Raw genomic sequence first — 12,864 nt, forward strand, 5'->3', positions numbered from 1 at the left:
CACATTGGCTTGCATCACACTTTTGATTGTTTTAGAGCTACAGTAATTGATATGGTAATCCCCAGTAGAAGGAGTGGTGATGTTGATAAGTTGCTTACACAAAGAGAACAGCTTTGGATACACCATTTGCATTAAACAAGTCTATTGAATGGAGAGTTCTTCTATTGTGGCCAGGTGGGGTGATTCTGTGGAATGTCAAGGTTTGATCCTGACCGGTGTTTATTGGTTTCATGTTTTGTCCTTGTTGTCTTGTGCATGTGAGTAGTTAATATGATCGGTTTAAGTATTTTGGAAGTGTGGTTTGTTTTGCAGGGGGCTGGTATGATTGATTTGAATAATTTGGATGATTTTGCATGATTGTTGCAATGTTCGTTGACAGTGGTGTGTGTGTTGATGGCTGTTAGACATCTGGCCAATAGAATGGGGGTCTTTTGGTTCAAATTCCTTCCTGGGTTTTTTTTGGGGGTGTGCCTGTTTCATTGCTTATGTTGATGCAAGCCAATGTGCTCTCTTTTTTAAATTGTATGGTGATTTGCTTCCCAAGCCTCATTATGAGACAGGATTTTCCTGTGCTGGCTTCAAGCCTCATTTTGAATTGAGCCATTGAGATTCTAGCCCCGTTGTGAAATTCAGGGTGTGGCAGGATTTAAGTTTCCCGCGACGTTGGTGAATTGAGCAGACGCCATTATTAAGGATATGCATGGTGACATGGGCTGTGTGAGCTGTTGGGATACAGCTTTGTTATTGCAACAAATACTTATAATGGTGGTTAGTGATTGTAGGATAGGATAGGTTGGTTTTATCCTGCACTCTTTTCAACATCGCTGTTATTGTATTTAGGGAGTGTTGTGAGATGCATTGGACAAGAGTAGATATGTTATATGCTGTTTGTGATATTTTGTTAGGTTGTTAGAAAACAGCATTTTTATGTTCAAATCTATTTTATTAAGCAGAAGGAAATACAACAGCAAGAATAACTAAGGTTTACATTTTCATCAAACAACCGCGGAGGGCTGGACTCTTATGTCCTCCCCGGACCCATGATTTTAGTGAATGATATAGTTTTGAATTTGTCATCGGTTGATGGTTAGCAGAAGAAGCTATTTTAATGCAATTGTGAGTAGCTGGCAGGTTGGTTTGCAGTTTAAATCAGTGATCTCAAACTCAAACCCTTTGCAGGGCCACATTTGGGATTTGTAGGTACTTGAAGGGCCTCAGAAAAAATAGTTAATGTCTTATTTAAAAATGTCAGTTTTGCATGTGGTAAAACTCTTTATAGTTTATAAATCTTTCCTTTTGGCTAAGTCTTAATAATATTGAAATTTATAGTAAAGAGACATATGACCAAGAAACTGTTTTATTTTACTTTTGAGATTATGATAAATATACCGAGGGCCTCAAAATAGTACCTGGTGGGCCGCATATGGCCCCCAGGCCGCGGGTTTGAGACCACTGCTTTTAAAGTATGTGATATGATAGTATGAGTTAGAATGTTATGTTGAGTGAATGTGTGCATTGTGTTGACTGTATTTTTTTGATTATCATTTTTTCAGACACTTTATGGTTTCTCTGATTCTCTGAGGAAGATATTGCGAAGCGAACTTGTCAGAATCAGAATGAGTTCTTAAAACAAGTTGCCTGACATTATCAAGATAAGTGGCTTTTACACTTTTTGATATTATTCATATACTATTAAAGCAAGTTTGCACAGCATGATTTTTGCACATTAATTAAGGATGGTGGAGGATGGCCAGTGATTGAAATTGTTGTCCACATCAGCTGAATAGCCAGGGGGCTGGCATGTGAAAATGGACACATGATCTAAGGCTTCCCTCCTTCCACATAAGATAATTGATATATTTTTCCAGTCTTATATTTGCACTCGTTTTTCTGGAGCCATATGGTAACCCTAGGCGTAATGAACCAAACAACAGTGGAGACAATGAAATATACAGGTATGCAGATTTATTTCTAAACTTTGAGTGACTGTGCGATGGCTCGACACGCACGTGTTTCTTATTCTTTATTTGTGCGGAGCCTAATGAGAGAGGTTCTCCTCATTAGTGTGCTTTTTGAGGTTGTTTATCCATGATATGTCATTCCGCAAGTCATAGCTTATTGACAATGAAGCTTCTGAGGCAGACCGTTTAGGCCAAAACATGTGCATGTCGAGCCATCGCTGAATTAGGCGCTAAGGGTTTGTTTGTTTACTTGCTTGTGGTCAACAAAGCAAAACTGAATTCAAGTACGACTGTGTATGTAAGAAAGGGTATAAGCTTACATTATGGCCAGGTTGGTGCTGTCAATGTTTATTGGCTAATATACTATATAGTAGGTGTTATATTAGGCTAAAAACGTTGACCTACTGTGATGGGTCTATGTCCCTTGACACACATTTGTTAGAGAACAAAATTAGGGAACAACTGCAGAATTGTCCCAAATAATCTAACCCCCTCTTCTATTAAAATGCGCTAGCCGTTTTTAGCGCCGAGAACCATGCTGAATGGCCCGCGCTGCTCCCGATGCTCATATCCCCTCTTCTATTAAACTGCGCTAGCAGTTTCTAGCGCCGAGAATCGCGCTGAATGGCACGCGCTGCTCATGACGCTCATAGGAACTCTATGAGCGTCGGGAGCAGCATGAGCCATTCAGCGCAGCTCTCTATGCTAAAAACTGCTAGCGCAGTTTCGTAGAAAAGGGGATATGAGCGTCGGGAGCAGCATGGGCCATTCAGCGTGGCTCCCCGTGCTAGAAACTGCTAGCGCAGTTTAATGGAAGAGGCCCTAAGTCACAATGATAGCCTAGTCTCCGAGTCAGCTTAGTAGGATGATACCTAAAAGGGGCTTAACCCAGCATTATAAACGACAAGGAGGAAAAGAAAAGATGGTCTCGCCTAGGAGTCTGAAGGAATGGAACAGGATCAAAGTAAAAGAACTGTTTCTGAATAAGCTGAGTTTTGCTGATGAATATGTTTTCTGAGAGCCTGATTTGAGCAGAGCTGTTTTTTATAAGCTGGATTATCAGATGAGTTTTGCTGCCAGGGTTTTTCTCTGGGGATAAGCTGATTTTTCCTGCCTTTTTGGAATAAGTCATGGGAGATCTACTGACTGATGCTACTATGGTCTGCAAGAGGGTAACTTTCATTGCTGGAGCATTGCTTTCATTGCTGTTACCCCCTGCTTCTTCGCAAAATCAATGGACAAACTGTCAAAGCTAAGTCTGAGTTCATTAGGGGAGTTGGATGTGGGGTTCTCAGAGTGATTCTTCTGATTTATTCACCTGTGTGATTATTATTTATATCACTGTTGAATTTTCACTATTTTGGTTAAGCACACATGAGGTATCCTATGATGGTTTGCAGACAGAGGTTTGCTTACCTTTGCCGTGTTATGTAAAGCGCTGGAAAATTTCTCCCTTCGCTGACCTCTCACACTGAGGATACGCCGTTTCACAAATATTTTCATAATTTAATGAATTTCACAGTTTCGTGTTGTTTTCACACAGGTTTGTTAACCATTAGATTAACACTCTCAGAACTCTTTGACTATTGTTCTGCCTCTTGGTCCGTGTCTTTTGAAGCTTCTTTGGCAGCTCTCTTTGGAGATTTTTTTGTATTGTATTGATAGTCGACAAGCAAACATACATTTCATCTTTCACCATCTGCAGTCGTTCTCTATTTTTCAATTTAATTTCTGTTAGAGCTGAAAATCCAAGTTCGCAAAGATAGGAAGATCCAAATGGTAACAAAGCCTTTCTTGCTTTGTTGCTCAATTTAGGATAATTACTGTATAAGAAATAAAACTAAAATTACTTGCCATTAGTTTTCAAGGTCAATCATGTCAAAGAATGATGCTTGTTTGGGCAGTTGTATCCTTACGCATGCAGCCTCTCATAACATTGACAGACTCTTGCATATGTGATGTACACGTCATCTGTTCTAGTGTACTATATATTTATGCAGGGAATTTAAAAAAAAAAAAAAAAAAAGTAAAATTCTAGAATCTCTCGTGGCACACAGTTTGAGATACACTGTAGTAGAGGGTAAAACAGCCTATTGCATTCATATACACTCATAACAAATAATGAGAAAATTATGCATACCAACAGCAGAAAACATTTCTATCAAAGCTTTTATTTTAAGTTCACCTCTTTTTATTTATTTTTTTTTTTTTATAAGCCACAAGAATAGACCTATTAAGCACCTGCTGATCAAATATCAGTAGGTACTCAATCCTTTTGAAGAGACTGTGTCAGAGGTTTATGTTACAAGCACCTATTTTGAAAAAAAAATGTTTTGCTGATACTCTGTCATAACTTTATATCTTTCTAGTATCTGATTTGGAGAAAAAAAAAAAATCAAATTTCTGACCAACTGACTTTCCCGCCAAAATTTAAATTGGTGGATTGCCCTTTTCCCAAGCAGGTCAGTGAACCTACTATTTGCAAATACAAACTGCAGACCTCACAGTATACCCTGAAGAAAACCACAACATGGTGCCTGAAATGTTGGTTTCTACCTGACAAAATGCAGCGAGACCCAGAAACCTGTTATAAGCACAATGCCAGCTGCAGAAACTCTGAGAGAACAATAAAAAAACCTAAAACATTGTTTTGCTGATAGAAAGTGAGGGTGCCTTTTCAGTTGGAGGCCTTATATTAAAGAATTATTTGCTCTTTTGTGTCCTGAAAGCAGCTGAAAGGTACATTTGTTTATACAGGATTTTCCTGCTAATGTGTTGCTTCACAGCTGATTGGATGCAGTTTGTGGTTTTGTTGTGAATTGTGTGTGTTACTATTTATATGATTTAGGGGGAATTCATCAGATCTTAAGTTGCATTATTTTTCACTGTAGGTTGCACAACAATGAAGTGCAAAATGCATGTTTTACATCTTGCTAGTATGCAAATATCTATCACGACCTGTGGTAATACTCTGCAACTCATTTTAGAGCCCTAAAATTATAGTAAATTAACTCCCACTTTTTACTTTCTTGCTGGGGTTATTTTATCACCCAGGAGCATCAGACTGTAACACCGTAGCCTAATATTTCTAGGCCAGCAGAGCAGGATCTCTCACTGTACAAGACCCTCTGACACATGCCTCCTGGCACCAGTCAGCCAGCTAAGGCCCAGCCCCCCCTCCCAAATTCTAGGTCTACCACTCTTTTGAAGCACCCCATCCCCCACATGGACTACCTTTAAATGGATTGGTGTCCAAGAGAGTTTTCAGGAAGGAGCAAGGCAAGACCCAGTCATTCTTGCCCAGTCTGGCACCTTCAGTAAAATTGTGGTCCTAATGATAGTCTTGACTATCACTACGGATCATGCTTTCATATAAGACTACCACTAGGGGCACTATTCTACAGAAAGCTCCAGACTGAGCAGGAGTGACTGGGCCTCACTCCTGCCCAACTCCCTGGATGGCTAATGTTTTCAAAAGTAGCCCATATAGAAAGTGAGAGAGTGGAAGGTCTTCAAAGAATGGTAAGCCTGGCATCTTGGTGGGTACAGGTGGGCAGTGCTTCAGCTAGGGGGGCTGGTGCTGAGGAAGTTTGCACACAGGGGGGAGCCTGCTCCAGTGCCATGGGAATAACATTGCCTGCAAGGAGGCTTGCAAGCAGGTTGCTGAATCAGGGGGTGAATCAAAGTGAGATAAAAGGAGATCGTTTGATCTTTGATCATCTTGGTGAATTTTCACTTTACTGTTTTATTGCTTATGTACTTTTTTTGTGATCAGCTTAGGTTTTAGGGAGAAGGGAATATCATAAGAAATAATATTCTTGCAGAAGTGAATATTTAGTCTGGAAGCATCACCTTGGTGAAAGGAAATTCTCTTATGTCTCTAGAATTGCAATTTTCATAACAGAAAGGTGGCATTCTTTGTATATATGCAGTGGCTATGAAATCTCCTCCCACTATGTAGCAGGGTTCAAACAAATACATATATGCCATGGCTTGGTTCAAATGTGGTAGTTTTCCACATCAAAAGGGAACAAAAGTGAAGGACAATTTGAACTATACACATTATTTACAAGGCTCTGGAATTTGGTAGAATGAATGCCTATCAGTACAGTAAGCCATTGTGAAAAAGTGAATGAAAAATTCACTTGTAGAAGTACTGTTTAATCATTTTGTCTTTGTTCATTATATTTTTGGTTCAATCACCGCAGGCGTTAAAAACATTTTTATCACCAAATGCTACCTTAGATGTTTTTATCAAGCAAGATACTTGAAACCATTAGGCATGAATGCAGAGACTGTCTGCCTATTATGTCAACAGGATGAAAGCGAGTCACAGCCTTTTTTAATTACAAGGATAGCATGTTCACTCATCTAATAATGAAGATGGTTAGCAATTTTAAATTTTAATAATCAATTACTGAAAGTAATTCTCCATTAAACCACAAGAGAGCCATTAAATCTCAAAAGATGGAACATGCTGTATGTAGCAGTAACAAAAATTCTATTTTTAAATACCATTAGGGAATATCTAATTCTGTTTCATTTCTTTGCTTTTTTTTTTTTTACTCTTTCTTCATGCAGACTCTCTTTTTCAGCAGGAAGACAGCACATGATCTTATAAATAATAAAAGAAAAACCTAGGAAGTTAAAGTGTGCAATATGTGCTAGGAATGAAATTTAATTCAGTTTGACATATTTTGACTGAATAATAACGAAGATGACTAATTAAAATTACAATATGTTGCAAAAAATGTTAATGCAGAATTTGAATATAAAAGTGTTTCCACTCCAAAGCAGCGGGGATTTAATTTTTCTAGCACTGAAAACACAAAATCAGAATAGTGATTAAGAAGAAAATAATTGTTATTCAAAACAAGCTAGTGCAATACTACTCTGCCTAAAATTATCAGTATGTGATTATATAACATTTAACATTGGGACTCGTACATCAGCCATTTTCACAATACAATTTTATTCTTAATAATAACTCAATAGAGCGTTCAGTTGGGCAAATATTGGCCGCAACTTTATTTCATATTATTTCAAACATTAAATTTTCAAACTTTTATAAACATAACCAAACTCCACACTTAACCATTTAGGATTTACCTCCAAGAGCTGATTGGTATCGACATTAGCTCCCTTATCCCAAACTTGCTCTTAACTCCCGGTGATTTACGGCAGTGGTTCCCAACCCTGTCCTGGAGGACCACCAGGCCAATCAGGTTTTCAGGCTGGCCCTAATGAATATGCATGAGAGAGATTTGCATATAATAGAAGTGAGAGGCATGCAAATCTGCTCCATGCATATTCATTAGGGCTAGCCTGAAAACCCGATTGGCCTGGTGGTCCTCCAGGACAGGGTTGGGAACCACTGATTTACGGTGTCGTCAAGCCACCTCAACTCGTGGTGGTGTCGCCCACGAGGACATATTTGCAATTCACCATCATAGGTCTTCCAGTTCAATTTGCCTCTAATAAAGGCTCTGCCCTTAGGCCCCCTAACCTCCTAGCTGTGACCGACACTCCCCCTCCCCCCAAATTCCCGAATCCCACCCATCATTCACCACTTCTCACAGCCGGAATGGTGGGAGGGAGGGAAACTCAAATCCCTATACTCTCCTCCCTTGCTCTGTTACCCGTGATTCTTTATTTCTTGCCCGTCAATTTCTTTCTTTCCTTTCCTATCAATCACTCCACCCCTTTTCTTTCTTATCCAATCCCAAACTCCTACCATCCTCCAATCAATTCCTCTCCTTGTTACTATCCCCCTCACTCCTTTTCCCTCTTTCCTCGCTCCCTATTCCAACCCTCTTTGCTAATTTAATGTAATGGCTTTGATGTCGCCCACTGTTAGGGGCCACTCAGATTGTGCATTTAACATGTAAAGTGTAAGCTCAGTGGCAAAACTGACGTTATAAACTAGTAAATCTTTTTGTCACAAAAAAGTAATTCTATGGTGTTACAGATTACAGTTCTCTTACCGTATACAAATAACCAAATTTAAGAGCTCCTTTTATGAAGGTGCGCTAGCGTTTTTAGCACATGTACTGGATTAGCGCACACTAGCTGAAAAACCACCGCCTGCTCAAGAGGAGGTGGTAGCGACTAACACGCACGGTATTTTAGCGTGCGCTATTCCGCGCGTTAAGGCCCTAACGCGCCTTCGTAAAAGGAGCCCTAAATGTTCAGGAAACCCTCCCAGACTGCATAAGTGTGCAAAAGCCATGATGATGAATATGTAACAGAATTCCCTAAGATTGCCACAACAGAACATGGGGTTAGTAGGGAATAGTGGCAAACTGGGATAATGGGAGAGCAGGTGTCCATCAATCCAAGTTTTCTTATGTCGGCAGGACTTAGCTTCTACCTAAATTTTATACAAAAGCAAATATGGAAATAAAACATTGTTCATATATTTTCACATAGAAAATATGTACCATAGTTAATAAAAGATCAGATGCTAGTGTTCTGAAGTACTCTTACAGAGAAAAAAAAAATCTGTATCCATGAAGGACAGATATTTGACTTCTTTTCAATCCTTTGCTGGTAGCAACATCTAAATTTAGAGAACATTTGGATATACGAGTACTACTACTAATCTTTATTTTTATACCTCTGAGTTCTATGCGGTTTACAATAAAGAGAAGCTGTACAGCATAGCGATGATACATCAGTAGCACTGAAATTCGTATAGTTAATAAAATGTCAGACAAATTTATCAAAGAGTGAAGTTTTAACATTTTTCCTAAAATCTTGATAGGAATAAGAAGCCGCAGTCAGACCACTTAACATTCTACTCCACTTACCTGCTTGGATAGATAATGCTCTTTCCAGAAATCTTTTATACATACATCCTTTTAAGGATGGAAAGGAGAATAAAGAATAGCCATGGGTACGGCGGTCAGTATCTTAAAGTCTGAAATGTTTCAGCATGTAACTTGATGCAGTACCAAACAGTGAGCTCTTTTTACGAAGCCGCGCTAGCGGTTTTAGTGCATGCACTGGATTAGCGCGTGCTAGCCAAAAATCTACCGCCTTCTCAAAAGGAGGCGGTAGCGGCTAGTGTGCACAGCAATTTAGCGCGTGCTATTCCGCGGGTTAAGGCCCTAGCATGGCTTTGTAAAAGAAGCCCAGTGTCTTGTACCTGATATAAGCAAATTTGAAAAGTATTTTCACTTCAACTGGAAGCCAATGTAATTTCCTAAAGTAAGGTGTCATATGTTCATATTTTTTCAGGTTATAGATTAGACGAACTGCCGTATCTCATCTTCCTAATAGTTTTCTTATAAGAGCCTAAATAGATAATGTTACAGTAATCGAGTAAGCCCAAGACTAAAGTTTGCACTATTCATGTTTTAACAAGTTCCATTAAATTACAGTAATTTGAAATATTCAAAATCACTTTAAAACTTTCTTGAAAGCAGGTCTACAAAGAAATATGCTCCAGAACCAACTGGATTAAATAAGAAATCAAAGTCACAAAAAGGCATGATTCTATTTAATGATAAAGAAGTGAGAGTAAAATGCATACATCGTCAAATGAAGTTTCAAAGTAAAAGGAGTCAATTATTATAACTGAATAAATATAAAATAATCCAAAATGATTCTTAGAAAAAAGAAAAAGGCATGCTTGTATGTCTGAAAGCACCATGCTGTACACTGCAAAAGACAGGTATCATTCCTTACTTAGAAAACATTTCTGTACTTTTTTAAACAACATACAGGATTCTGTAACTGGTGCCCAAATCAGTGGCCACCTTAAAAGTGGTCGCCGATCGCTTGTCAATCAGACTAAGGCACCGGTTACAGAATCGCTCCAAGATAGGTGGCTGAAATGTAGTCTTGGTCTACATTTCAGCCACTTATCTTTGCTGCTAGACCGCAGTAGCTGATCACAGCAGGTATTCTCCATCAGCTGAGCGGCAGGTATTCCCCAAAGCCATGATTCTGTAACTGGCGCCCAAGTTCTGGGTGCCAGTTACAGATTCGCAACAATAGGGAGTTCCTTCCGCTCAGCTGATTTTGGAGGGGGAAATTCCCTTGCCATGATCAGCTCTGAGTGGTTGGGGCAGGAAACCTGCCCTCAAATCAGCCGGCAGCCCCCACCCCCGGCTAACATCCCCAGCAGGAGGGATGTCCAATCCCTCCTCCCAGCAGCCCCCCAAACATCCCTGGCAAGAGGGATGCCCTACCTTATAATGTTGGCGGGATGGAAGCATCCCATAAGATTGGGAATCCTTCCTGCTGGGGATGTTTGGGGGGGGGGGAGGGACTGCTGACAGGAGGGATTGGGCATCCCTCCTGCCGGGGATTTTCGAGGGGGGAGAGGGGGCACCTACAAATCTGTCATTCTAGCAAAAAAAGCTCACTACTCTCAACTACTGCAGTGTTCTTAACTGATCCAGATACCTCTTCACACTGACGAACCAGCTCTTCACAGCTGCCGAAGGACATGGGCACAACAACCCTACAGACCTAAACATTAAGGCAGTCACCAACTTCTTCCAGAAAAAAATCGACAGCATCCATTATAAACTCGACACCACACCCAGAATTTCCCACTCCCAAACACCCACCCACCCACACACACCACCCTACAATCCCAACACACAAATTCCTAATACAGCTTCACCTGATCACACACAATGAGCTTCTTGAAATATTGAAAGAACTCAAACCCTCCAACACTATTCTTGCCCATCCTGCCTCCTATCCACCGGAGAATCCATCCTCCCCATCATAAACACCTTCCTATCTTCTGGGAAGGTTCCACTCTGATGGAAAATGGCCATTGTCGGGCCCACCTCAAGAAACCCACCCTTGACCCTAATGACCCAAGCAACTACCACCCAATCACCAACTTCCCTTTTGTATCCAAACTCTTAGAATGAATAGTGCTGTCTACTCCCTTTTATAGAAGAACAAGGAGCCCTATTCCCCTTCCAATCTGGGTTCTGTAAGAATATTTATGGTAGATTGTAATCAGTTACATAACAAATTACGTCTCTGATAATGTTGTCTAGGGAAAACCATAAACTCTGATCCAAGTCCAAATTTCTTGGTCTATTTATACGACACAAGACCCAGGCTAATGAGAAATACTTTTATTATGAAAATAGAAAAATATAATTCACAAGCCAGTTGCAATATCTAAATATTGATCACAAAATATCTGATTACATAAATGAAACTCAGTACATAATTATCACAATATAATTGTTAGAAACTAATTAATAATACTTGTTACACACACACTAAACAATTCCTTATAATAATAATAATCACTGATTAGCAAATGATTATATTATCACACAGGTAACTTTACAACCCTTGTCTTATCACAATCGGATCCTTATCTAACCCAGCTGATAAGAGTGTAATTTCCTTATTTTCACCTAATTTCTTCTTGCAAAATTCATGCTGGAAAATTTCTTGCATACCATGATTTCTTGTAGACAATGGTTCAGGCTTGATGAGGTCAGAGAGGCCTAACCTTCAGGTGTGAATACGGAAATACCCCTACAGTTCCGAGCGGACCACAACATGGAAGCAGTCCTTCTAGACATCATTGATGACAGCTGGCCAATTCTAGATAAAGGAAGCGATGCCCTATTAGTACTGCTTGACCTAAGCACTGCCTTTGACACCATTACTCACCAGTTTTTACTGCTCACTGGAATCATAGGCTCTGACCTTCAATGGATCACCTCATTCCTACAGCAGAGAATGCAATTAGTACTTCTAGGCTCAAACACATCAGAATCTAAACCCATCAAATATGGAGTCCTTCAAGGTGCCCTGCTTTCCCCACTCCTATTCAACCTGTACATAAGACCAGTCATTGATATCATCTAGAAATACAGCATAAAAATTCACTCCTATGTAGACGACATACAGCTACTCCTCCCACTAGGCAACAACTGATCTGACCAACTCACCAAACTCCAACACTGCTTCGTCGAAATGAAGAACTGGATGACAAACAACAAATTCCAGCTGAATGCCACAAAGACAGAACTATGGATCAGGATAAAAAATACCAGCTACACCCACCCAGTGCTATCTTGGGATACTACCCTCCTAACCGCAAAGGACCAGCCTCAGTGTGACACTGGATGGCCACCTGTCCCTCTGAGCCCACATCTCACAGGTGGTCTTCACTTCCTTATATTATTTGCGCTAACTAAGAAGGATCAAACCTTACATCACTAAACCCGACCTAGCCTAGCTCATCTACGCCTATGTACTCTCTAGGTTGGACTACTGTAACTCTATATTTAATTATATTACCACTAAAGAACTCAAACACATCCAATGAGTCCAAAACTTGGCAATCTGCCTCCTAAACAGCCTCAGCTACCGGGACCCCATCTCTCCAGCTTTCCACTCAGAGCACTGGCTACCTGTCAGCAAACGCTGCATGTTCAAAGCCCTGGTTCAATGCCACTCCTGCTTACATCACAACCAAGTTGCACCAGTACAGCCCCCCTCCGCTCTGAAGCAGAAAGGTGACTATGTATCCCCCCCGTAAGATCTCCAAATGGAAACCGCTCATACAGCTACTTCATCCCTTGACTTTGGAACCAGCTGCCTGCACAAATAGGATCCCAGGACTCACTGATGAACTTCCCTAAACTTCCCTTCAACTGAACACCCATCAACAAGCAGACTCCTCCTCAGCCCCTTCTTCCTGTGAACACTTACTCTACAACCTGCCTCTCTTAATCTAGTGTGATTTCTTTATTTGGCTGTGATTTTCCTTCTGCCTCATCTATATGCTTATGATGATCTCGAAATGTTTTGTAATGTTTTCTATTATTTTGAGAATGCTTTTTGTACCGCGTTGTGAGCTCCTGGGAGGACTGGATAGAAATTGAAGAAAATAAATAAATTTTTCACA

At 40.2% G+C, this 12,864-nt stretch overlaps 1 long non-coding RNA gene across 1 annotated transcript; it reads left to right on the forward strand.

Moving 5' to 3' along the window:
- Positions 1–656: 656 nt before the first annotated feature.
- LOC117361440 lies at positions 657–5,284 on the forward strand. Its single transcript, XR_004539650.1, has 3 exons — positions 657–792; positions 1,554–1,955; positions 4,331–5,284. It is a non-coding gene; the product is annotated as an uncharacterized LOC117361440 (long non-coding RNA).
- Positions 5,285–12,864: the final 7,580 nt, after the last annotated feature.

Source organism: Geotrypetes seraphini, chromosome 5, assembly GCF_902459505.1.
Source record: "Geotrypetes seraphini chromosome 5, aGeoSer1.1, whole genome shotgun sequence".
Lineage (NCBI taxonomy): Eukaryota > Metazoa > Chordata > Amphibia > Gymnophiona > Dermophiidae > Geotrypetes > Geotrypetes seraphini.